Source organism: Leiobunum rupestre, chromosome 4 (assembly GCF_980474605.1).
Source record: "Leiobunum rupestre chromosome 4, qqLeiRupe1.1.hap1, whole genome shotgun sequence".
NCBI lineage: Eukaryota > Metazoa > Arthropoda > Arachnida > Opiliones > Sclerosomatidae > Leiobunum > Leiobunum rupestre.
Window position 1 is genome coordinate 37,169,756 of NC_143387.1, and position 26,805 is coordinate 37,196,560.

General features: G+C 40.2%; 1 protein-coding gene across 1 annotated transcript in view; it reads left to right on the plus strand.

Annotated features, from left to right (window-relative positions):
- LOC149947631 (uncharacterized) overlaps positions 1–26,805 on the plus strand; it is a 194,546-nt gene that overhangs the window by 56,046 nt on the left and 111,695 nt on the right. The window lies entirely within an intron of this gene.

A 26,805-nucleotide genomic window follows, 5' to 3' on the forward strand; every position in this document is an offset into this window, starting at 1 on the left:
CTCTTGTATGCAGAGTTTTGAATTTCCATTACGCGGATGTTCTTACTACTTATTTTGCAAATAACGGACTCATTTTGAAAGTAAGATGCTGGTAATGAAGCTTTTCTGCTAATCCAATATGTTGAACGCGTCGGCGGCAAGTTAAGCCCTCCAGGTTTTAAGCGATATCAATTATTCTCCCCTCTCGCGTCGCCGGGGTTGAGTTTCTTAGTCCGATGACGGCTGAGAATCGATAATTATGTAACGAGAGCCCCTTCGTTTCGGTTTCTCGTGGCGCAAATAGCGTGGCTTTTCCTGGAAGGCGACAGACTTTCTCGGGAATTGTCCGTGGACGAGCAAACTTTCTCCGCGAAGCGATTTGCCTTCGCTTCGAGCGAGATTATTCGAAAAGGGCTTTTGGCGTATTTCGGGGGCCCATTCATCGCTAAGTCGGGGGAACTCCCTCGACGAATAGGGCTCATTGCTTGTTACGTTTCCGCTTGGCGAAACCGGGCAAAGTCTTCGAATTAGGGTCGTTTTAAAAATGGAGCCAGTCAGCGAGCGAAACCCGATTATAAGGGCCGAATCTCGCGGCCTTTTCCGCGACAACTTATCCGACTACCGAAACCAACGTCCCGAAAGCGAGTGGTTCGCGCCTCGCTCGAGGAGCCAGGTTGGACGGGGTCCCGCGTACCTTAGCGGGAGCCCTCACGGACTGTTGTCAAATAAGCGTCGAATCTTTTGAGGATATTTTTGCAGCTTCTAAAAGACTATTTTCGTTACGGGTTTTTTTTCGAGGCCGGTTTACGCGTCCGCATTCGAGCGTTTTAATTGAGAATTAGGAGAGTTACAAGCCATAACCTTCGGGGACTCGACCAAAACACCATTAAGTTACGTTTTAATCTAGCGAATACCTTTCTATTTATTTCCGGGCCCGTTCCGTTTCCGCTTTGACGGCCTGAACCTCCCGAGAACTTTCGAGAACTTCTCCGATGTCATTTAAAAGCGCTTGACAGCTCGAAACGAGAAAAAAAATCAAACTTTTCAAAGTCGTTCCTTTTGTTAATTGCGAGTCGCTTTTAATTTATTGATTTCCACGACGTTCGATTTGGAAAAGTCGACGTTGACTTTGCTTAAATGTATTCGCGTTCCCGACTTTCTATCGTGTCTATTTTGGTTGTTACGTACGGCTAGAAAATCAATGACGTATTCCAATTAAAGCCGAATTTCTAAAGGTCAACCGTCCAGCCTGGCCCTATCAGCTAGGATATCGAAAAAAGAATAATTATGAATACGGTAAATGTAAGGAAATACGCGTTAACGTCGTCGTAAGTATATACGAGGCCGAAGAAAGATCGGTGATTGATACCCGAAAAGTGATTTTGTCTCTGGCCCGGCGTATCCACGTAGCTAAGCGTATCAGTTACAATGTTTTAAAACGAGCTTTACGGCGGTTCTTCCGCTCGGGCTTGGATGGGTGTCTCTCCGCGGAGCGTGAAGGGGAGAATACTCTCGGAGAGTGTTAAAGCTCGCGACCCTCCCTCGCTTTTAGACTCTCGAAAGAGCACTTAAAAGATTAGGCCATAAAGAGTCGTATAAACTATGGGATGCTCTGTTTATTCTTGTAGCTAAAAGATGGCCACACCCTTCACGTGATTGATATCACCCTTCAGACTCGGGTTGCAGTGGAAATTTCGGCTTTTAATAGGTCTTCGGGCCTGCGGGGACCGCTTGTGCCCCGGCCGGCGCTTCGTTATTTCGGAGACGACGTGAGGGGGGCATTTTGGAATCTAAGGTTTTTGTTTTTCGCCGTACAATGTATCGACGAGCGCCAGCATTCAAGATTGATTGTTCTCTCCGTTCCATAGTTCGCGATACTTCGCCCATTATTAAAAGACCCTTTTTTTGGTTTTTAATTTCCCGTCAGACGTCGATAGACGACCCGACCTTCGCCCTCCTCTCCGATAAATCAAACCGCCAACTACGTTGAACAGGTATTATTTTTAATTTAATTAGTATTGGTACTTCAAAGCCGGACGACCCGATTATCTACGAAGTTCTACCTGTGATTAAAATTCCAATTTAAATTAACGGCCGGCGTATATCATACTCTACGTCCCTTAAAATCTTTACTTCAATTGTACGAAAGATTGGATGTTTTACTTCAAGCACAATGAGGCCTTTTGATACATTTAATTCGAGGCATTAAAAATTATATGACTAAAAGCCAATTAACGGTACCTCAAAAATCTCGATCTTGACGTTATCTCATGGAGTTTATAATGCAATCTCCAGGTCCCTTCTAACTTTACCTCGAGGACCTCGATCTTGGCGTTACCTCAGGGCCATAACAACGTGGTCTCCAGACCCATTCTTAGCTTACTTCAAGGTCATTACTATGTGGCTAACCTTAAAGCCATTACAATACCTCAAGTACATTAGAGTTGTCTCCAGACCTCTTCTAACGTTAGCCTTAAGGCCATTACAATACCTCAACGCCCTCACAGTGTTGTCTCCAGACCCCTTCTAAAGTTACCTCAAGGCAATTACAATGTTGTCTCGAGGCCTCTTCTAACGTTAGGTCAAGACCATTACAATGATGTACCCAAACACCTTCTTATGTTAACTTAAGAACCTGGATCTTGACGCTACTTTAAGGCATCACAATGTGGTCTCCAGACATCTTCTAACTTTACCTCATGAACCTGGATCTGGACGTTACCTCAAGGCATCACAGTGTGGTCTCCAAACCCCTTCTAACTTTACCTCAAGAACCTGGATCTGGACGTTACCTCAATGCATCACAGTGTGTTCTCAAGACATCTTCTAACCCTACCTCAAGAACCTGGATCTTGACGTTACCTCAAGGCATCACAATGTGGTCTCCAGACATCTTCTAACTTTACCTCATGAACCTGGATCTGGACGTTACCTCAAGGCATCACAGTGTGGTCTCCAAACCCCTTCTAACTTTACCTCAAGAACCTGGATCTGGACGTTACCTCAATGCATCACAGTGTGTTCTCAAGACATCTTCTAACCCTACCTCAAGAACCTGGATCTTGACGTTACCTCAAGGCATCACAGTGTGGTCTCCAAACCCCTTCTAACTTTACCTCAAGAACCTGGATCTGGACGTTACCTCAATTCCATTTTAATATTGTCTCGAGAGCCCTCGCTCGCAACGTTGTCTCAAGCCCCTGTGAACGTTGGCCTAAGGCTTCTAGTACATCCCAGTTGGCTTGTTTTCCGTATCCCATTTTAAGCTCCGGAATAAAGTGCACTCAGCCTTTAGCTCTATCAGCTGACAGCTTCATTCCGAAAAGCAAAGTGTGGCCTTCCTCGAAAGTGCCTATTCTTAACCAATATTCGCGGATGTAAGCATTCTTTAGTATTTTCCCCCCCGAAGGTACTTCAAAGAAAATCTATATTATAGTCTCTTTCTCGAGCTTAGCGCGTAACATCGCGCGTCTTAAACGTAAAGAAAGAAAAATTCTTTTTTTTCCCCTCGTCGCCTACGATATAATGGCGTACGCGCCCGAAGTACGATATTCTAGAATTTCTTTCGGGGGCGTCATTACGCCGGAGATTGGTTTATCAGGCGAACAGATCCGAGCTTACGTAACAGCGTTTCCACGGATCTCCGCCAGGGGGCGACGCCACGTTGCGGAAGGCTAAATTCGCGGGCCTCCCATTCTCTAATTGAATCTGTTTTTATTTAGCGTAAAAGCTTAGCTAAAGGATGCTTCTCAGTCCGAAGCTCTTTTAAGCCGCACGCGTTAGAATGGAAAATATATTATCAGAGAATGCGACCCCCCCCCTTCATCCCCCTCCGGCCAAGCTCGGGTTTTTGGAAGAGCTCGTTTAATTTGATGGAAAACTATTTATTTACCGCTGATTTAAAAATATAAAAGAAGCAAAAACTTGTAAAGTTTCTACCACGTTAGCGTACGCGTTTTTTCTTTCTTTTTGTAATTGAATAAGGAAATTGAATTTTACCGGGTTTTCCCTCTTATATAAAAGTTGGATAGTGTACCTACCTATTTTAGTTTTTTTTTTGGAATGTTTTCGAATCATTCGCCGAAGCTCGAGTTGGTTGTTGGGGAATCCGCCAGGTGGAAACGTTTCATTTTCAAAAGTTTCGAATTGGTTTTCTCGAATTTAATTCGCCGCAATGTACTTTCACGTGTTTCTCGAAACGAAATAAGAGCCTTTTTAGCGCGGACTAAATTAGATTTGAAATTATTTGAGTACGATCACTATCGCGTCGAATTAACCATCTAGTAAAACAAACGCGACTCTTTTAATTTTGCTCGGCTATTTCGAGTCATTTGCTTAATCTAATAAGGTGGCGTCTTATTTTAATCGCGTTACTTCGAGTTACCGAAGAGTTAATTGACCGCGACCAGTCGAGACTTAATACGTCAAACCGTGGAAGATCTTCTTGTCGGTTACGATTTAATCCAATTTTAGAAAAGCTGAACTATAATTGCGAGAACCCAGCGGACATATCCAGTTCCGAGGACACTGGCGAGAATCGATCAATGGTTCCTCCTCCGTCTCACCTCTCCGCCGGCCAGTAGATGGTCTCCTTAGAACGTATCGACCATGAAACAAACCTTTTTACGGCGACTAACCCTCTTTTTTCCCCTTCGCCGCGGAAAGCCTATTTTGTCCCAGGCACATCGTGTTGTCTCTAGACTCTCCTAGGTTTCCTGTATGTCGTCCTCCTCCAAAAGACAGTTGATCGCTCGAAGAAACTCCGCGATGGGTGGAGAAGAAGTTGGTTGGGGGCCAGCGGAAACGGTACAGAGAGGGGATGGCGGGAGATTTCTTTCTCTTCATCCCGGAGCCGCGTGACCTTAATGATGTCATTTACCGAGCGGGGTTGAAGAAATTCTCGGGCCCCCTATTTCTCTCGAATCGAGGACTTGGTCACACTCGTTAGACGCTCGAAAGCTCCGGGCTGTTATCGAGCTATTTCGATTTACTCGCCTCCTACAGACTCCTTTGGCTCGCCGCTTTCTTTAGCCTAATACCTCGCGGGTCAATTAGTTTTCTCCTTTATATTATTACTCTTCTCGCGGCTTGATTGAAATTGGGTTCTCGAGAAAGGCCGTCAACTATTTTAAGTATAATGGTGATGGTACTAATTTCCAAGTCGACCCGTAATAAGGGACATCTAACATTGCCCTCGAAATAGGTTTATCTTTGCCTTTTTTCCGCGGCTTACCCTTAAACCTTCGTCGGCCGCGTGCGCGTGTTTGGGGGGACATCTAGCGGGAGCCTCTTTCTCTTTTTGCTCTACTTTAATAGCGCGCTTTATAGCCCGCGATAAATTAGTTCTATTTAGGCGTAAAACATTCTCGGTGCTAAGTAATGGCGTGATCGAGATGGCTGCCTTGCGAGGACGATCAGCCGAAAAGAATCGCTCGTGTATTGAGTGGACAAAAAAAAACAAATTAAAACTAATGGGTAGAAAGTTGACAGCCTTTTTTTATTTTACGTATTAATTAAAATTAACCACGCACTGAATTAATATTAATATTTTCCAATTTTTTTTTCTAGGTAAGTACCTTTGACGATATTTATTTAATCACTCTGTGTCGTTTCCACTGGTAAGTCATAATAAATATAAATATTACTATTATTTATGTTGCTCGTCTTGCCTCGCAGCAAGAGGAGCCGGGTTCGATTCCAACATGTGGCACTGGGGGAAAACTCGGAACCACTCCTTCCGCGTTGAGTTTGCAAGTTCTCTCCCCCCCCCCCCCACTGGTTAAAGTGGATTTGATCCAAGCTCTTCGGTTTCCCCTTCCAAAAAAACTTGTAGAGGTTAACGGTAATAGTTAGTGAAGGGAGCTGTTGGCTCGCGTGGCTTGCAGGGCTTGCCACCACCCTCGCATTGTAACCTGGCCACCTGAATTATTGGCTTTAAAAGTCGATTAGTGACTTAGGCCTAAGGTGGTGCCTTGGCTATTAACCTAGCTGATTATTATATATATATATATATATATATATATTTGCAATTCCAATGACCGTTTCCGTGATTCTGTAGTCGAGCAAAGCGGTGTAAAATGTCGCGATCAGAGGCTTTTAAATAATTCGCCGTTGTAGCTTTAAGGAATCTTAGTCGAAAGCTATTAAAGCGCTCTTTGTTTTCGGTTTTGATCGTGGCTCGGCGGATCTGACGGCGGCGAAAGTGCTCTCACGTCGTAATTAAGGTTTGCGGCGCGTCCGAAAAGCCCAATGAGAACGTGACCGTCCTGACGAGATGCTCTTTTCTTTGGCCGTCGCTTCGATTGTGAAACGCGTCCTCCAGGGGGAGCTGGCCATCTTGCAGCGTGAGCAGTTCGGCGCCCGTGGAAGCAGCCGCTAAAACTAAACGATTGTCCTAACCCAGTCAGCGGTCTCTATGAAAAGCCATGACGCGGAAAATGCGTCTTCATCGCGCGTACGTAGACTGTACCTCGTCAACCGACGCGGAGAGAGAAAGGACCAGGATTCGGAGGCCTATGACGACGATTTCGGATTTTTTTCTCCTTCTACGGAACTGGCAGTCGACCGTTTTAGGACGAATACAATGAGCACGTGCTCCCCCTCCCGAACTCTCGCTCTCGCCCTTTGTCCCGACGCGCGGTTACGAGCGGATCGTCTCCCCTTTTTACGCTCGCGCTCGCAGTTCTCGTTCGATTGACCGCGCGCGCGCTACATTTTTCAGTCCATGAAGTCCTCTTTTTTTATTATTATTTTTTGACTTATTGCGGTTTCCCGCCACATTGTATTCCCACGAAAATGTTCGGGAGAACTTCCGTTTCGAGTTCGGCTACTTCATTTTTTAAGCGTGATTTTTTTGTCTCTTGTAAGGCTTCGTACCATCGACAATACTCGACCCTGATCCTCGATACACCTAGCTACAAAAATATAAGTATAAAACCAATGAATAAATGTTAAACGCGTCAGTTTTATATTGTACAGGTCAGTGAACAAATTTTTTTGCAAAGTTTAACGCGAATGTATTGAACAGTGGCGTAGCCAGAAATTCGTCGAGGGGGGGTGGGTCGAAGTATGTGAATGTTAGAGGGGGTCGAGAAGGGGGTGGAAAATTAGTACAGTCAAAGGTAGACCCAAGGGGCGTTTGGACACGGAAACCCCCCCCCCTTGTCTACGCCACTGGTATTGAAACTAGTTTAGTTAATTTTCCAGAAAATTTCCCGGAAAATTTTCGGAATTGCGGAAAAATAAAAAAATTAAACATTAATTAATTTTTAAGGGTTTTTAATTTTTTTAACTTTATATCTATATAAAATGTCTAATAACAGTAAACTTACTACAAAACATTAATAGTGTTACATTGTTAATCAGTTTAAAGCTAGTTTAGAGGTTTAGTTTTACTTTTAGATTCGAAAAAATGAGGCGAAAATGCCGCTTTATTTAAATTTGCAAACAATATTAGACCAATCATGGAATGAAATTGTTGTTTATTTTTTTCGGAAAAATTCGGAAAATATTCCGGAAAAAAGTTCTCGGTCATTTTCCGGAAAATGTTCCGACTTTTACAACACTAATTGAAACGTTATTATTTGCGTTCGATCCAGGTGATTTTCACAAAATGGCAACTATACTTTACTGGTAATGGTAGATAACAGCGTATACGATATAACCCTGAGAAGGTTAAACATCGCCTTGTTGCGTATTTGTTCAGCCAGTAACCACCTTGTCGTTACGTTATTATTGTTATTCCCCCTTCCAATATTTCGACCATGATGAAGTGGCTCTTCCGAAACGAAGTTCGCCTCCAATTCGGGCTGCAACTGTAAATGCGGAAAATTGTTATCAACGAACTCAAAGAACCATAAAACTATGGCAGTTAAATGTTTTCAGAACTGTATATATTCGGCGACATTGAGGGGAAAGAGTGGCGTTAAAAATGCCGTTTCCCGAAAGTGAAAACTGTTCTCTCTCTGTTAATGGCAAACGCTTTAAAGTTTTAAAACAGGCGGTGGATATTTATCGGGCCCCGATGCGACTTTTCCGAAATAATAATTTTCATTTCGCTCCCTTTCCAAATGTAGAATTTTTCGGTCGGTTGGTTCCTTTTTTTACCCATCCGCTCTTTTTCCCATTTTTTGTCCATCAGTCCGTCGCGGTAAGAGTAGCCCGAGGAAGTAGTAAAAGCCTTCCTACGAACAAAGGAATAGCCATAATCAATGAGGCTATTAGTAAAAAGATATCTTGACGGCAGAAGCCGGCCCAGCACCGTGAACCCTTCTTTTTTTAGCAAACTAAAATGATGATGATGACTGCAAACGCTTCTTATCACGGGCTCATAATCAAGAGATAGCCGGAGCGGAGCAGTTAAACACTTCGGAACTATATTCGCCCACCCTTTCGCCCAACCTTTTCGCTTTTTTTAAACGCGGTTAATTTATGAAATATATATTTTATCCGCGGCAAAAATCTCTGGAATCGTCCTTAATGACGTATGAAATTGTCCCTAGACGAAGAATTATGCCGTGTTTTTTGATCCAAAAGGCCGTTAACCGAAGGAATCACCTGTCAACGATGGTATTTTTGGAAGGATAACTCGCGAAAAGTTCATTTTCTTTCTTAGCGGCGATAACATTTTTTTTCCCTTCCTATTTTTATTTGTCTTTCGACGTCTTGGCGAGAGTCCCCGAGCACTAGTCTCCGATACCATTCCGGGTGGTTGCGCGGGGAGCTTGTTTACGAATTTAGAAGAGGAGTTTATTTAGGTTGGCCGCGGTCGTTCTACTCCGATAAGAACAAACTCCATTATCCGCGCTACGATGTTGTTCGAAATCGAAAGGGTTCCTTCGCGATTCCGACACTATCGTCTCGACCACGAGTTCATTATGGAAATGACAAAAGTCGCCTTTCGATTTCGATCGTTGTAATGGTACGACGCGATTCGAACGCGAAGTATTCGCGACCAAGTTTCCAAATATTGAAAAGGTCGTTCAGAGGTCAACCTGGCGCGGTTAGATTTCTAGAGCGCGGTCATATTTAAAGCGAGATCATTTCGCCTTTTTCTTAGGCTCTACCTTGGGCAGTTTTCCCATTGAATGTCCTCCGGGTTATCCGTCTCTCTCTTATTTTGCGGCTCATTTTCATTGTGAGCGGGTCAAAGGGCGAGCGGAAAGGCAGCCAAGTATATTTGGCGACCTATCATTTTTCTCGGAGAGACAACTTCTGCTTCCGACGTGACTCGAACTTTCTTCCCCTATCGACCGTCCGGCGTTTCCAGAAACGACGTTGGAATGAGGTCGTGGCTCGTCCATGCCCTTTCGACCTTGCAGCGAGGATCTGGCGCGGTTTTTTTCGGTCTTCATCGGCGGCTCTCGGCTTCGAGGGTCCGTTCGACCCTGGGCAGGTGTCGTTGGTTTTGATCCGCGGCCCAAAGGCTAAACATTAGGGCCCTGACCAAAACTGCGCCGATATATCGATTAAGAACGTCGGCTTCCTCTCCGTATTGGCGATGTCCTCTTTAGACTGTATTTAGGTCTATCGGATTTGGTCGCCTTCCCGCCATCGTCATTGATTGATCCGCGAAAAGGCCTTTTTGGTGTATAAAATAAATCTCTAATGGGCTTGTTCCAGATTGTAAATGTGATTTAGCGTTCCTTCGGAATATTGGCACGCGGCCTTATGAAACTTATTGGTTTATAGGCTCAACTTTTCCGTATTAAAACTAACGGCTGTTTATCGAGAGTTTTATACTGACTTTTCCTTTATACTATATAATAGACGGCAAACGCGCCCTGGTTTTTAAGCCTCGAGAAATAACTGGCGTTGTTTATCCAATAACCACTTTCCCTCGTCGCGAATCCCTATCTCCCCTTTAGCCTTGGGAAATCTCTTCCCGTCGGGCCGAGTTTTTCCGCTTTCATTAACTCGGAGCTGTCGATCTTGGTTAGATTTTCATAGAGCGCTATTATTTACGTCAGTCTCCGTAAAGAGAGATACGAATGGAATTTGAAACGGGAAAGATTATCGACCGAGTTTTCCAAGTTTTATAGGCTCTTTATGGTTTATTAAAATCGGTTTTTTTCTTACGAATTTCGTTCACATTTTATTACCTAAATATCGATGGATTTTATTATAATTTATTAATTCATACATGTAGTCCCTGAAATACTTGTCATCGAGATATATTATTTAAAAATTTAAAATATACAAAAGTAGAATATTAATTATATTCCTTAAAAGCCGACTACATAAATCTTCGGTTTACTCTGTCTTTCACTGGAAGTAGGCTGACTGCATGGCCCACGTGTATTGCAGTAAGCCTACTTCCAGTGAAAGACAGAGTAAACCGAAGATTTATGTAGTCGGCTCGTCATTGTGTTATAATTATTTTTCAAATTTTAAAATGTATAACAAAAGCAATATCAATTAGTGATAAAATACGCGAACAATGATAAAAAAGCTAAACTCTAATCAAATTAGAAGAAATGTAAAAACTTACAAATAGCTCGTACCAATAGGTCTTGGAGCAAACATAAAGACGCGAATCTCGGACCAAATAGATCTTAACTCTTGGCAATGCAATCCATAGCTAGGTGGTTCCTTTTAACACAACGCAATATCAATTATAGATTACTACTTATTTTTATACAGGGTGTTCTAAAAGGTTATGCAAAAAATTCAAGGAGTTGTAGGGGGTGAGTTGAGAAGTATGCCTGTTTTTCCCCATTTTCCTACGATGAGTTAAAAGAGCGCCAGAGAGCTTCAAAGTGTGGCCTACTAGCCCCTGGAAGTAGGCTGCAACAAGCGCAATACCAAGCAGCAGAAACTTTAAATACTGTTTAAGTTTACTTTTTTTTACGTTGGTTACCTCGATTTGTTTTCAAAATCCTTTTTTACCTATCACACGAACCCAAACCTTAATGTTCGCATTTCCCTGCTGCTTGGTTTCGCGCTTGTTGCAGCCTACTTCCAGGGGCTAGTAGGCCACACTTTGAAGCTCTCGGGCGCTCTTTTAACTCATCGTAGGAAAATGGGAAAAAACAGACATACGTCTCAACTCACCCCCTACAACTCCTTGAAATTTTTGCATAACCTTTTGAAACACCCTGCATATCAATAATTTTTTCGATTATTCAAGTTTGTGCAAGTTGCTGCCATTTCAGCCGAACCGTTAAACCTTGAGATATAAATAGGAAGTTGAAAATCGGAAAACCGATTCCTTGTTTCCGAGAATTCCGTAATATAGCAAACCTCGAAAACGCTGCACCCTTTAATTACACAACGCGAGACACCGTTTCCCTTTTGACGGAACGGGGGCGCACGCCCACCCTACCCCTACCCATACCCCCGCTGGTCTCGAAGATAAACCCCGACCGAATTCGAATCAATAGCCATAACATTCCTTCTGCCAATAGCCAGCACCCCAATGCTCTTAAAAAGGGAAGCCCGTGTACTTTCATGTTAAACCGCCTATTAAACGCGATACGGCGCGCCAGAAGTCGATGTAAGCGATCATATCCCCCTTACCTACTTAACGTAAAAGTTCACTGAGCCGTGGATGACCTTCTTTTTATAGTGGCGACTATGAGAGAGAGACCATTTTCGATCCGAGAAAAAAACGGGAGGCGGTAGAACGCTAGTGATTGAATCGGCAGTAAAAACTATCTTTACGATCTGGCGCGAGCGTCCGAGCCGCTAGTCTATTTTTAGTCCCTTTAATGGCGTTATTCTAAATGGCCGCGTAGACGTTTATACAGCCATATGCCTATTAATTGTAACGAGAGAAAGAAGGATTCGAGGTATCCCGCGCGAGCAAATGTAGGTATTGAGCGCGCGAAGGGTGGGGTTGTTGGCTCGCTGTGTGTCTTTTTCTCGTCGGCCTTTCATCTCGGGAACGGATCAAATAAAAGTTACTCCCCCCCCCCGCGCACTTTTATTCTCGGTACCTTTTTACGACGCTAGGTGAGATTTTCTGGGCTCTTTTACGACGCTCTGCCGCATCTCGTACGCGGTACGAGGTTGAAGCTAAATTACGTTTCCAGCGGCGAAAAACTAAGATGAATAATTCAGGGTGCTTCTGAGATACGTGGCGCTGCGACCTTCCGTTTTCTCGCAGCCCTTTTTTTTCGGATATGTTTTGATTATTTTTCCGTGTCTTAAAGATTTCTTGGCTTTTTTGCCTTTTCCCAAATGTCCGCGCCAGACGAAGAAAGTCGGTTCTTACGGAGCCCCGCAGACCGAAGCAATTTCGTCTTCTCGACGCTACGTAGATGTTACTATCCGCCAGGGAACGCTGTTTGCCTTTCGAGATTCCAATGAGCTATAAATCTGATATAAGCGGGTTTCAGCTACGGTATGGTTGAGATAGGATTTTTTTGACGTTAAATATATTGCGATAGATAATATTTATCGTATTTCTGTATGAAAATAAATGGACCAAATGGTTTATCACGGTATATAGGTCGATTATTTTCCCCGGCCTAAACATTTTCGCCTCAAAACCTTTAATTTCATAACGTTTGTTTGCTACTTTTAATTTAAAAGGTATCTACAGACATATATCATTGCGCTATAAACGTGAAAAATCTAGAGTTGTTAATTTTCCGAAAAAATAAAATGCGAAAAAATTTTCCGCAAATCGGAAAAATTAAAAAATTGAAACAAATTACTTTTTAAACATACTACAAAACATTAATAGTGTTACATTGTTAATCAGTTTAAACTAGTCTAGAGGTTTAGTTTTACTTTCAGATTCGAAAAAATGAGGCGAAAATTCCACTTCATTTAAATTTGAAAACAATATATTAGACTAATCATGGAATGACAACTTTTTAAATTTTTTTTTGGAAAAATACGTAAAATTTTCCGACTTACAACACTAGAATAATCAGGTTTATCTGAAAGTGTCGGTTAAAAGCGCGCTAAAACCGTATTTCGGGATCAGCTTTAAGCCTCATTTTCATGCTCGCTGGTAGCGGATAAAAATCGTCAAAATTCGCTTCCGCCACTCGCAAGCGTGAAAATAAAGCTAAAATATCTGTTTGAAACAGATCGACGCGGAAACTGAAAAAGTGTATAGCTGAAGCGGATTTAGTCGATTTTTACCCGCTACCAGCGAGCATGAAAATGGGGCTTTACTTTTGGAACTAAACGTATTCTTTTGAAGAATTTTGGAATTTTGTTTTGGTGAATTATAAATTATTATAATAAATTATGAATAACGTGGCAGTTCGAAAGCAATTTTCCTCATTAAATATGCAATGAAAAAAGAGAGTTAATAGTCGAAACTAAACAACTGGATTATTATTACCTGGAAACTGTCGCGTATAAATTATAGAGGATCTCATCGGATGGGACGAATACACGAAGTGACGCTCATTATCATGCGCAAGCGGAAATATACTCGACGCTAGAAAATCCATTCAATTAAAATACGCGGAAAGTTTGTTTTCAAATACGCCTATTATTGGCGAAACTATCGATTTGTTTTTAAACCATGTTCAAAACAAAAATGCGTTGTCCTCGGATTGGTCCTATTGAAGTTTTGTTACTAATACTTTAATGACGGAACTGTTGCGGATAATCTAATGGTTTTATTTATGACCCTCTACGTTTAAACTTCCAAAAACTTAACAATGGGTTCAAAAATGAACATTATTAGGTATTTTGGGCGTACAAATGTTACCAGGAGTTAATTAAGATTGGAGTATTCAACTGCAGTGTCGTCGTAGAGGAGCTTATGCAGACGCACTACGTCATGCTAATTGCGGCGACGTAAGCACCTAGGAACAACAAAAGCAACACCCCACACAAGGAGAACGCAACCCGTCAAAAGTCGTGCATTTTCTTGCGTACATTTTTCATTGGTTAGACGCCGTCGGAATGGGAAAATTCGGAAATTGTTTTTCCCCCTTTCTCTAAAACTATCAGCGTAAAGGCTCGTCCAATGAAATTTGTACACTCCTCGTGGTTGTTGCTCCTTGGTAAGCACCATCTTTTGGAATTGATGTCGATCTAAAATTTTATTCAAAATTTCCCTTTTTTCATGGCGCTACCTATCGTGTAAAGACGAAACTAAATTAGCACGTCAAAATGTATCACAGCCTATGTTAATTAAGATAAATATAAGTTCAAATAAATCAGAGCGATTATAACCAAACATTTAATAAGTGACATTTCAATTTCACCTACGAATCTTGGTCACTTTTGATTGGTCGTCGCCGTATTAATATTTTTTTATTAAAGGGGAACGGCCAAGCTTTTCCAAAAATTACCTTATTTCCGTATCAAAAGATCAACAAGACGTTCAATATACTAACACGTACCTTTCTTTGTCTTGAAAAAATAGCTTTTGGCAAAAAAAATTGAAACGAAAAATAACGCCAGGTGTTTGGTTTGAATTATCGCCGCCATCTTAGGGGCTGCCGCCAGCGCCCTAACCCCGTATGAGCGATTTGCAAACTATCCTAACTTTTAAAATCGCGCAATTTAGGCTTAAGTCTCGTATAACTGGAACGCGCCGCGCGTGCGAAACATATTTTTTGCGTCTACAGCAGCGCGCGCTTTTACATTGTTTTTCTGTCTCACCGACTTCTCACCAGGTGTCGCGGCGGACGCGCGCTTTTCGATTTCCCGAAATTTCTTTATTTTATTAAAAATTAACCACTCAATATTTTTTGATGCGGTTTTCGCCACAAATTTTAGTTTTTAATGGGCTATAGGGCTATCTAACTGTTTAAAGCTTGACCGTTCCCCTTTAATATTTTACATTTTATTAATATTTTACATTTTATTAATATTTTACATTTTATTAATATTTTACATTTTATTAATATTTTACATTTTATTAATATTTTACATTTTATTAATATTTTACATTTTATTAATATTTTACATTTTATTAATATTTTACCTCTTATTAATATTTTACCTTTTATTAATATTTTACATTTTATTAATATTTGTTAATGGATTGTAAATACGTTTAGTTCACATTTATATATTTAAATATGACGTTTGAAATTATATGGAATTATAGGGAGAAAAAGGGTAATTAATATATAAAAATATATAATTAAAAATAATTTGTCTTCAAAATTCGTCAAGTAAGGTCTGTATTATCTCAAAGTTAACCGTTCTCTGTTTTTAATTTTAAGCAAATTATTGGGCAAAGAATGACCTAATTTGGCTGGAATACTTCGATAGTCCGTATTTTGACATTATCAAGGTCTATCGCGTATAATTAAAGCCATTATTTAAGCCTCAGTTTAGAATTATTGTCCATTAAAATTCATAATGGTTCTCAAGATATATTTTCCATTTGGAATACGAAATTACTCGCAAAGCGTAAGTCGGACATCTCTAATAGTTTGGAGAGCTTTAATTAAACATTAGTCTAAATTATTAGATTTCAAATTATTCATAAATCAGCTCAATTATCCGATAGAGCTATTACCTCTTGGAACAAATAAAGGCCTTTAAACTACTTACTGTAAATTCTTAGTACTCGTACGCTTAGTAAATAATTTTCTTCTACGTAATATACGCTGCTAATTACGTTAGGTGTTATAAAAGATACATCGCTATGATTTAATTTAATTTAGCTACCGTGTTACGCGAAATTTAGAGTCTACTTAAGACTAAATAGTTTGCGTAAATTATTTAAATTCGTATAATTTAATTTATCCATATATAGTGCTCGGATTTCGATTAATTTTTATCCATGAATAAAATAAGCTCGGCGATATTTAAATAATATTTATTTAAATAACCAATAGTTGAATAAAAATTGTGAAATATTTAAATAATCGAAAGTGAATAAGCCTATTATTTAAATAATATAAACAATTATTTAAATAAATGCCACTTTTATTCAAATAAATGCTTGGTTGCGTAAAAAACATAATTAATTAAGTTAAAATGATATTCTTTTTACCATCGTTTTTTAAATAAATCGGAAAATTTGTGGATAATGAATAAACAATTCCGAGCACTATCCGTGTATAGATACGGCTCTCTATAGATTCATTCTAATAGAAAAAGCCATCGGCGTAAAGGGTTCAGGCTGTTTCAGGGAAAGAACTCGGTCCAAAGTACTCGACCAATTGGTACGGCGCGTGGTCATATACAGGCATCGCGTGAGCGCAATATGTCCAAACCAAAGAAACATCGGAGCCCCTGGGGGGCTTATATTATTCGTTTTTGGGTCAGATGTAAGTATTCGTCGCGGCAAACAACTAGGTTTCCCAAAATAACCGACATCAGTAAGACTTCCTACAAATAGAATTACCAGATAGAACGGAGCCCGCGGAAATGTGATAGAAAGTTTGCCATTTTTGCCACTGAGATCTCCATGTTATCAAATAAGGCCGCTACAATCGCGTAAAGAAGCTGTACGAGTCCCGGTTAGGGGCGAGCCTTTGTTTTCCTTTGTCTCTTCTCCGAAAGGAATTCTACTCGGACATTTCTTCTTCTATTTCCTCGTAACGCCGCCAAAGGACAAAGAAAGTAGACAGTCCGCGATATTTATCACTTTTGTTCTTTTCCGCCGTTGAAGATCTTTCACTTCTGCCCGCGGTCCGTAGAGGGCGCCACGGCTTAAACAGATTCCCCTTCCACTACTCGAGAGCCTTTTTTCCCTTTCGATGTGAAATAAAAGAAATCTATTTTGCGGGGACCAGGCAAATTTAATTAACACTTTATGGGCCAACACATTCGAAGTATAACTCTCTCTCTCTCTCTCTCTCTCTCTCTCTCTCTCTCTCTCTCTCTCTCTCTCTCTCTCTCTCTCTCTCTCTCTCTCTCTCTCTCTCTCTCTCTCTCTCTCTCTCTCTCTCTCTCGCTCTCTCTCTCTCTCTCTCTCTCTCTCTCTCTCTCTCTCTCGCTCTCTCTCTCCTCGGAATTCGACGTTCTTAACGTAGCCTAACTTGATTGAAAATGTTCACGGTTAATGGCAACATTCTTCGGACGCAGTTTTCGCTTCGCTTTCTGCCTTTTCAAAGTAGATCATTCTGACCTACATTTCTTCACGCTTTTAGATCTAGTTTCGCGGGAAAATGGGGACGCCGCCATTTTGAACAATAACACCACCGGAAGTGTTGTTAGTAGACGGTATACACTCTTTTACGCGCGTCTTTCCCCCCATCAAGGACCCTCCCACGATTTGCTCCACAGGCAGCTGCCATAGACGTACTGCACGTAGCTCTACCGTGGAAAGTTCTTTCTCCCAAAACCCGTTCTCTCGCGTGTAGCACGGTAATGGCGACTCCCATGAAATACGTGCGTAAAAGAATCTATATTTTCTTGGCGAAAAAAATTAACTTCCTTCTTTGGTTTGGTATTTTTTAAATCGGCCACCAGAATCTGGATTGGTTTTTAGCCTCTTCCTCTAGTATAGAGGAAAGATGCTGTTATTTTCGCTCCTGATGTATGCTGTGGTGGTGGTGAAGGTGAATAATACAGTGGAAGCTATGGAGTAGTATCGCTCGGTAGCTTTGGGCTATGGCCGCCATTTTGAGGGCAGTTTTTTATCTATAGGAAAAAGCATGGGTGACGTCGACATACGTCACGCCGATATTACTATATAGGTCCGTATAGTCTATAGCTCCATATAGGTCCCGTGGAATCGACGAATTCTCTTCAACGGCACTCGATATAAATTTATTTCAGGCGTCATTCGATTGGTATTACTTCTCTCTATCTACCTATGCCAGTGCTGAGCCGCGGTTTTCAATCAAAGGGGTAAAATCAAGAGTGCTACGAGGAAGAGGCTACTATTGTGGCTGTGCCATCTTGTTATATAGAGTATTATTAATATTTTGCAGTGTTATAAATGGCCTAAATTGCATAAGAGCACTGTCAATAAGATATATTTCAAATGTTTGTTTTAAAATATTAAGCGATAAATGAGTAAGGGTTTGCCGAACCTTTTTCTTTTCATACTCAAAAAGGAGAAAGCACGGTAGAAGAAGCGTGTAGTCGAGCTTCCAACAACCAGGTTATTCGGGTCGTAATTTTCAGATACTTTAAGATAATTAGTTCGTCAGGTCAGGATATTTTTTATATTTAAAAATTTAATTTCAAACTGTATCTGATACATTATCCAAAGTTAGCTAAATGCAGGGTGTTAACTTAAACGGTACAGGGCCAATAACTCCCAAAGTATTTTAACTAGGAATTTAAAACTTTCAGGACACATAGAAAGTGTAAGGGGTCACTTGACAACGGAAATTTCCATGACCTTGAACCGTGTCTTCAAGTTCATTTAAAATTTATCTCGAGAACCATTAGAGATACAAAGTTGGTTTCAATTAGAAAAATATTCCCTTTTACATTTTAGGTCTAAATAACTTTTATCTTTCCTTATTTGACCAATAACCCGTCGGAAGAGTTTAAACAATAACATGAAGGCTGTGATGAAAATAATGTACCAGAGACCAGGTTGACGGGTTAATCACTTGACGGCGGAAATTTCCACGACCTTGAACCATGTCTTCAAGGTCATTTAAAATTTATCTCGCTGTTGGCTCGCGTGTTATGAAGGGCTTTCCACCACTCTCCTACGCATTGTAACCCGGCCACCTGTTTAGGGAATTGAAAGTCGTTAGATGACTTGGGCCTAACGTGGTGCCTTGGGTATTAGCCGAACCTAGCTGATAATCATTACACATACAAAGTTCCTACTAGATGAGTATATCTAGCAAATTTTGATACTCTAGCATTAGTATTTTTCGAGTGATTAGCCCTTCAACCTGGTCTCTGGTACATTATTTTCATCTCGACCTTCATGTTTTTGTTTAAATTATTCCGACTGGTTATTGGTCAAATGATGAACGATCAAAGCTATTTAGACCTAAAATATGAAAGGCAACACTTTTCTAATTGAAACCAACTTTGTATCTCTATTGGTTCTCGAGATAAATTTTAAATGACCTCGAAGATTTGGTTCAAGGTCATGGAAATTTCCGTTGTCAAGTGACCCCTTACACGTTCTATGTGTCCTGAAAGTTTAAAATTCCTAGCTAAAATACAGTTGGAGTTATTGGCCTTGTCGCGTTTTTTAGTTAACAAACATGCATAATCTGGTGAAAAGCAACTTAAAAATATCATTTTAAATTTTGAAAGTTATTTAATCTTTGTATATATATAAATTGAAATCCGCACATTTAATTTTTCGGTTTACATTGAATTCAGATTTGTTTCGGGTTTAAACTATCTGATTTGGAATTTGATCAATATCAATTAATTGGATAATATTTGAGCGTAAATGTGGATTATCTGCTATTTGATCTATTGTAAATATTTCCTCGTTTGAGATAACGCAACTATTAGCTGAGAATCAGTTGAAACCACTAGTCTGAAGGAACGTTAGTAGAATTTTCCTAAAATATCTACTACAACCACTGCTATATAATAAAAGTCTATATTAACGTTAGAATAGGCTTAAGCTTAATTATTTAACGTAAATATGATATTTATTATTTATAGAAAGTAGTATTCGATTATTTTAAATATTGTAAGTGGATTAAGACTTATTTGAATCAGAAGCGAGCTATTTCATCCCAGACGTGATTTAAATATTCAAACGCGTCAGTTTAAATTAATCTAAAAGCAATTTAATTAAGTCTGGAACTAAAAGCTAAGTTTCCGAAAGAAAACATTATCTACGTAAATCTAATCCCTTAATGCGTCACTTAGATCATTTATGTATAATCAGGTTTGGTCTTTCGAAAATTCGCCATTCGGAAAGTTTGAATGAGTTACGGATTTAATTTGGGAAAAGTTATTTGTCCAATTCGGTCCGAGCGTAATTAGTAACAACAATTTATGGAAAATCTGCGACTTTCAACATTTCCCTTTAATACCGTCTGACCAACTGAAGAATGAGTACCCGTTGGCGTTCGCCGTAGGGGAATATTTATTGGTTTGCCATAGTGTTGTAAAGCTTAGTTTTCACTGGCAGAAATTTTGCGGAAACCGATTTTCGAGAACGCAAAATTTCCGCAAAAATAACGCAAGGTGGCGCTGTGACGTTTTTACTGCATCCTGAGCTGACCAGTAGACGTCACTAAAAACAGTCGTTGCTGATCTTAGGCTGATCTTGTCGTGTATAGATGGTCTAGAATTTTTAAATAGGAAATGGCTGTGCGAGATAATATTATTTCGGCGTATTTGAATTTAATTAATACGATTTTAGTAGTTGCTTTAATTCATTAAAATATGTAAAATTTCTAATAAGTTAATTTTAATTATAAATATTTTTGTTTAGAAACCATGGCTATTGTTGTTTTAAAAGAACTGCTACTTAATTAATGGTTAACCAATTTATTTAAAAAAAATATAATGGCATTGTGTCAGAAAGTTACTGAGAAATTTTACATAAATTAGGTCACCATGAAGCAGCAGTTGGTTTAAAATTTTATTAACAGTTAATTTTAGTTTTAGCATCATTCAATAGCGGGTTTATATTAAAAGCTTGCAATTTCAAGAACCGTCTTCTTTTTTCATTTTGGATCTAACGCTGCTTAATTATAAAGTTTTTAAATTACAATGATTTATTAAATTTATTACATTAAGAAATTCATAAACTGCTGTTGTTTTAGCAGATGAAAATGCAGCAATTTATTTGAGAAGACTAAATTGTAGGTTGGCATAAATGTCAACAAGTTTTACTTCAAACCAGATTGAGGGCAGCTATCATAAGTAATATTACAAATATAATATGGCATTTTGTATTTTCACCATGCCTTTATTATATTATATTATCTGCTGACGAAAACATTTAAACATTTTCAACATCGCTTTGACGTCACCAAGTCGAAGCTTGCGATTGGTCAACGCAAATTGACCAACGATACGGTGCGGAAAATCTGCGGAAATATAGGAATGCGGTTTTATGCACATGCGGAAAAAAACGCAGAAAATCCGCTAATTTTCCGCATGGAAAACCGTGCGGAAACCCGTTTTTCTGTCCCTTTCGCGCCAGTGAACACCAAGCTTAAGTCGGAAATTTTTCCGGAAAAAGACCGAGGCCTTTTTCCGGAAAATGTTCCCTATTTTTCCGAAAAAAATAAAGTTTTCATTCCATGATTAGTCTAATATTTTGTTAGAAAATTTAAATAAAGCGGCATTTTCGCCTCATTTTTTCGAATCTAAAAGTACAACTAAACCTCTAGACTAGTTTAAACTGATTAACAATGTAACACTATTAATGTTTTGTAGTATGTTTACTGATATTAGACATTTTATATCGATAAAAAGTTAAAAAAATCAAAAACCCTTAAAAAGTAATTAATGTTTCAATTTTTCACGAAAATTTTCCCTCAAATTATTTTTCCGGAAAATTAACCAAACTAGTTTGCCACGTCTCTGTGGAAATACGCTAAATTAGTGATATATTTGACGGGGCGATTCCCCTAATTTATCGTGTTTTACGCAGAGTCCCCGCCAACGGCAGTCCATCCAGCTTGAATGACATAACAACGTTTAAGTACTTTCCCCCCTCGTATACTGGAACTCGTTACGACGCCGTTTTTATGGCATCCTTCTATAAGAATATCTCCAACTCGCCGGCCGCGCGCTGCACACTTGGTTTGACCTATAAAACGAAACCCTAGTTTTTTTCCACAGCAGCTACAGTTATAAAAGTAAATGAATCGAAACTGACTATGAAGGCGATTTTTCGAATATAAGCTGCCGATTTATATTCGGATATACGATGCGCGATAAATCTGAGAATGAATGTTGCGACTTTATTTTTTAACGGGTCACTAATGCGACCTATTTACGTTATAATCGTTATAGGCGTCGTTAGCTTTTGTTTTCAACATTTCCATTTTTTTTCCTCCAAATCGTACGTTTTATTATCGATAAGGGTATACTTTTACAAAATTTAAAAGGCTTTAGCCCGAAATGTAATCAACATCTGGCCGTGTTGAAATACGTTGCTAAGATAACGCGATGGAGTTGCGGAAATTATTCAACGTAATAATTTTTAAGTTTCTCGTCCTCAATTCAAGCTTAGATTTTATATTTCGGTCGTATCCGATTTAATCCCCGATACTGTTTTGAAGTTTACACTTCAAAAGCGAGTTTGTTTAAAACTTGTGAAATATTCAATTCAACGTGGTGTATGTATATATATATTTCTACAAGATTAATTAATGTTTGTGTTTGCCGGAAGCGACGGTATACATTGACTGGGAAACGCCAGTTGGTTATTCGATTGGGATTTGTTTGTAGATGAGGCGAAATTTTCTACAATCGGCTCCCGACGGGAGAGAAAGCCAAAGAGTATTTGACCCGATTGGCGCGCTTCGTCGAATTCCATCTTGGGGTAAATACCAATTCCATAAATTATTGTACTTGAAGAATCCGACGATATTCCGCTCTTTATCCCGGCGCTCGTGTTCCTCGAAATCCAATGAAAAATTCCGAAAATGTTCCGCGAAAACGAAATAGACCAAAACACTATAAAGGTCGAGGCTCTCTTAAAGGTGCTCTCTTACGTCCCCCTCCCGCCCCGGGTTTCGCCCCCCCCCCGCTTCTTGTCCTTAATTTAAGGAAAAGTTCCTCGTCTCCCTCCGAGCGTACTATTTACTCGCGGCCAACCCCGCTCCGAAAATTAACACGTAGCTTGGCAACGTTGATTTGAATATCCCAGAATTTCTAAATTATATTCTTCGCGCCTCCCAGCCCCTTAAAGCCGACTTTGCCTTTATACTTTCCCCGTAATGTAGCCGACGATTCCTCTACACTATACTCTACTTTCATCTACGCGCCTAACATCAACTCGACTTTGCTTTCTAAAACTTTAATAGGAATATCTCCGACTTTAAAAGCTTTTGTCTACGGCCTATTCTAATTACGGACCGAGTCTCTTTTAAAATTCCGCGGCGTGGTTTCGATATTGGGGTCATCGAGGTCGCCTGCCGCTCCAGCCGGAACGTGACCGAATCGCTCCCTCGACCCGAACGCGTTCAGCCCGTCTTCCTTGACCGCCTTGACTCCAACGACGTGTACGGTGTCCTTCTAAAGCTCGAACGACTACGGCCGGAATGTTTCCAGAGAGATACTCTCTATCCTGGCTGCAGCGATTCGGACGCCGCCGTTAATCAATCCACTCTGGGCCCAGTCGTATGTCAGTGCCACGCGGACCAACAAACTTTTGTCGCCACGATAGCGCGGTTTTGTAACTCCAACGAGACCAGCGTAATAAACGGCACTATGTGAACGTAGTTGCGGCTAAATCACCCGGTTGTTTTTGCTTTCTTTGTTCAACATACCCTTTCAATTTCTATTTAAAGAGACATATACTTAATGATTCAAATGCAACTTTTAAGTTACACGTAACCCTTGAAGCTAGCCAATATTGGTGATACCGTAGTCTGTGTCTTTCCACAAATATGACCGTTTTCAGATTTATACCTATGTCTAATACTTGTTCGTTTTCACCATCACACCCAATCTACATAAATCAAGCAAAATAATTTGCTTGAGCCTTTCAGGCAAGCATTAAGGTGCCTATAGGAACTTCGAACTGTAACATTTTTGCTAATTGCTCTTACACTTTTTAGAATTGCGAGCCTGCCCCCTAGGAGCAACAAACACAGCACCCCACACAAGGAGAACGCAACCCGTCAAAAGTCGTGCATTTTCTTGAGTACAATTTTCATTGGTTAGACGCATTATCGCCTGCTGCCGTCGGAAGGGGAAAATTCGGAAATTGTCTTTCCCCTTTCCGTAAATCGTTCAGCGTAAAGGTTCGTCCAATGAAATTCGTACACAACACTGCCTTAGCGTGTTTAAACTTTAAAGGCTAGCTGCGTTCTTCTTGCGTTTGTTGCTCCTAGCTGCCAGGTACTAAAATCCGCGCGTAGTGTCATCTGGATGTTGTGTAACTGCAATATTATGTTAATCAAATGACCCAGGTTCAAATGCCGGAATATTTTTGAATTATATTTTTTACTATACAGGGTGTCCACTAAAAAATGAACCAGGGCGAATATCTCAAAATCTGTTTTAGGTACAATTTCGAAATTTTCAAGTCGTATACAAGATGTAGGGGGAAACCTTCTGCGAAAATGTCGATGACCTTGAACTATGTCTTCAAGGTCATCCGCAAACTAACTCGAGAACCGTAAGTGTTACAAAGTTAGTTCCAATTAGAAAAGTGTTCCACGTGACTTTCTTAGTACCAATAGCTTTGACCTGATCGGATTTGACCAATAGGAAGCCGAGAAATGCTAGATGAAAAACAAGAAGTTCGTTAAGTTGATAACGTGTCGAAAGCGAGGTTCGGGAGCTGATAACTCTAAAGATACTCGTGTTAGAGTACTGAAATTTGCTTTTTCAATGACCTTGAATCATGTCTTCAAGGTCATCCAAAAACTAACGCGAGAACCGTAAGTGTTAGAAAGTTGGTTCCAATTAGAAAAGATTATCTCGAGATCCATTGGGTTTAGAAACTAGGTTTCAATAGGAAATTTACTAATCACCACTTCCTCGTCAAAGTAGTTTTGAACCATGTCTTCAAAGACATTCAAAAATGACTTGGAGAAATAACTTAAAACTGAATCAGCTTACACCACGTCTTCAAGGTCATCCGATTTTACAAACTTGAAAAACTCCCAGCATAATGAGTTTGTCTAGCAAATTTCGATGTAACACGAATTGGTTTCGAGTTATGTGCGTTTTCTTTCAATTGTCATTTTAACGACCTTTGTGATTTTGAAAAACAGTTCCTCGACTTCCTATTGGTCAAATTCGATCGAATCAAAGTTAATTAGACCTACAATGTGACGTGGAACACTTTTCTAATTGGAACCAACTTTCTAACACTTACGGTTCTCACGTTAGTTTTTGGATGACCTTGAAGACATGGTTCAAGGTCATTGAAATTTTTAAACTTAAGAACCCCAATCTTGATGAGGATGTGTAGCAAATTTCAGTACTCTAACACGAGTGTCTTTAGAGTTATCAGCTCCCGAACCTCGCTTTCGACACGTTATCAACTTAACGAACTTCTTGTTTTTCATCTAGCATTTCTCGGCTTCCTATTGGTCAAATCCGATCAGGTCAAAGCTATTGGTACTAAGAAAGTCACGTGGAACACTTTTCTAATTGGAACCAACTTTGTAACACTTACGGTTCTTGAGTTAGGTTTTGGATGACCTTGAAGACAAGGTTCAAGGTCATCGACATTTTCGCAGAATGTTTCCCCCTACATCTTGTATACGACTTGAAAATTTCAAAATTGTACCTAAAACAGATTTTGAGATATTCGCCCTGGTTCATTTTTTAGTGGACACCCTGTATTAAATGTGTAGATAATTACATTTATCTACATTAAATATAATAATGAATTGTTTTAACAATTGAAATCTTGAGTTAAACACTTCAAAAAAAAATTATGCATAGAAAAATAATTAGTAAGATGTGAACTTGGCTGATTCCATAAAAATATTTCCTAGTTTCGCAACATCCAAATGCAGACTGCCATTCTGTAAGGTACGATCGTGTTCTCAGCATTTTCTTCGTTTATCGTTCTTACGGACCTAAATACTTTCTTGGTCTTATAACGAAATAATATTTCCAGTTGGAAAATTGTTGAAAAATGCGCGCATGCAACGTTTTTAGATTAAGACTTAGTATCTTTCTACGCCACCAATCAACGTCCTCAAGTACTGATACGCCGAAGCGACCTCAACTGACGGCGAGAGGTGAGGGAGAATGGAAATTCCAGCACGCGGGGAGGGCGGCGCAACCGGGCTCAATAATCTTAAATCGCGTCATCAACTCCCGTGGCGTATTTTTTATATTTCTTTCATGGCTATTTTTATATATATATATACGTATTCGATTGGGTGCAGCGCGTGACTTGACGTCTTCTGAATGATTTCCGATGATTTCGCCGCTTCCTCCCGCTGCGTGGCGCGCTCGGAAGCCTTTCCTTGGCTCAGGCCGCGTTTGATCGATAAGTCCCCTCGGCTGGAACCGCGCTCGCATCCCAAAGCCCGAGCGCCGGTAATAAGTCAAGGCCCGGCTCCTAAAAGCGGAATAAAACAAATATTAAAGACGTATAGATGCAAAGGCACGTATAATCGGCGGATACACGCTCCTAAACAAACGCGGAGAGTCACTCTTACAACGGCACTCCTTCTTAAAGCCTTATTAAGTTTCCGACATTGTTTAGCTTTTTTCGCAGCCTTCAGCCCGGTGTCGGGATGTCGATTAAGGGGGGGGGGGGGTAGATCATCGTTTGTTCGCGTGTTCCGAACCAAACCAAAGACGGTAATGGATCTGTTTTCTGATTGGTTGAACTAATGACGGTCCGTGTATTGTTAATCCCGATGACACCGAGAAAAGACAGACGCGTCGTCATTGATATTCCCAGCGTGTAAAAATCGACTGCCACCACTCCAGCCAGACCCGCGCACCCTGAAGACCGTTTGACGGGACGGATTAATTAATTTTACTCCAAATGTTAATTCATAAATTAGGTTTACAAATTGGGCCCGATTTTCCGTCCCACTCTCTACTTCGCAAATGGATTCCCACCTGCCATCGATGCACGTGGGAATTGCATAATGAATTGGGCGTGACTCTTCGTTATTTTCTGTTTTTTTTTTCGTCAATCTTCGGTTTGCATACAAAAACCTTTTTTGGCGCGGTAGTTTAGGAAATAACGACTAACTATTATTTTTTTCTTGAAAAGACCGGTCGTGTATGTATACCCACGAGGCCATTAAATCCATCGCCGTTGATGGTTGATGATCATGTCCCTCGCTAAGGAAAAATATTTCAATTCCACGGGCTCGCGATTTTATGTAAAAAAAA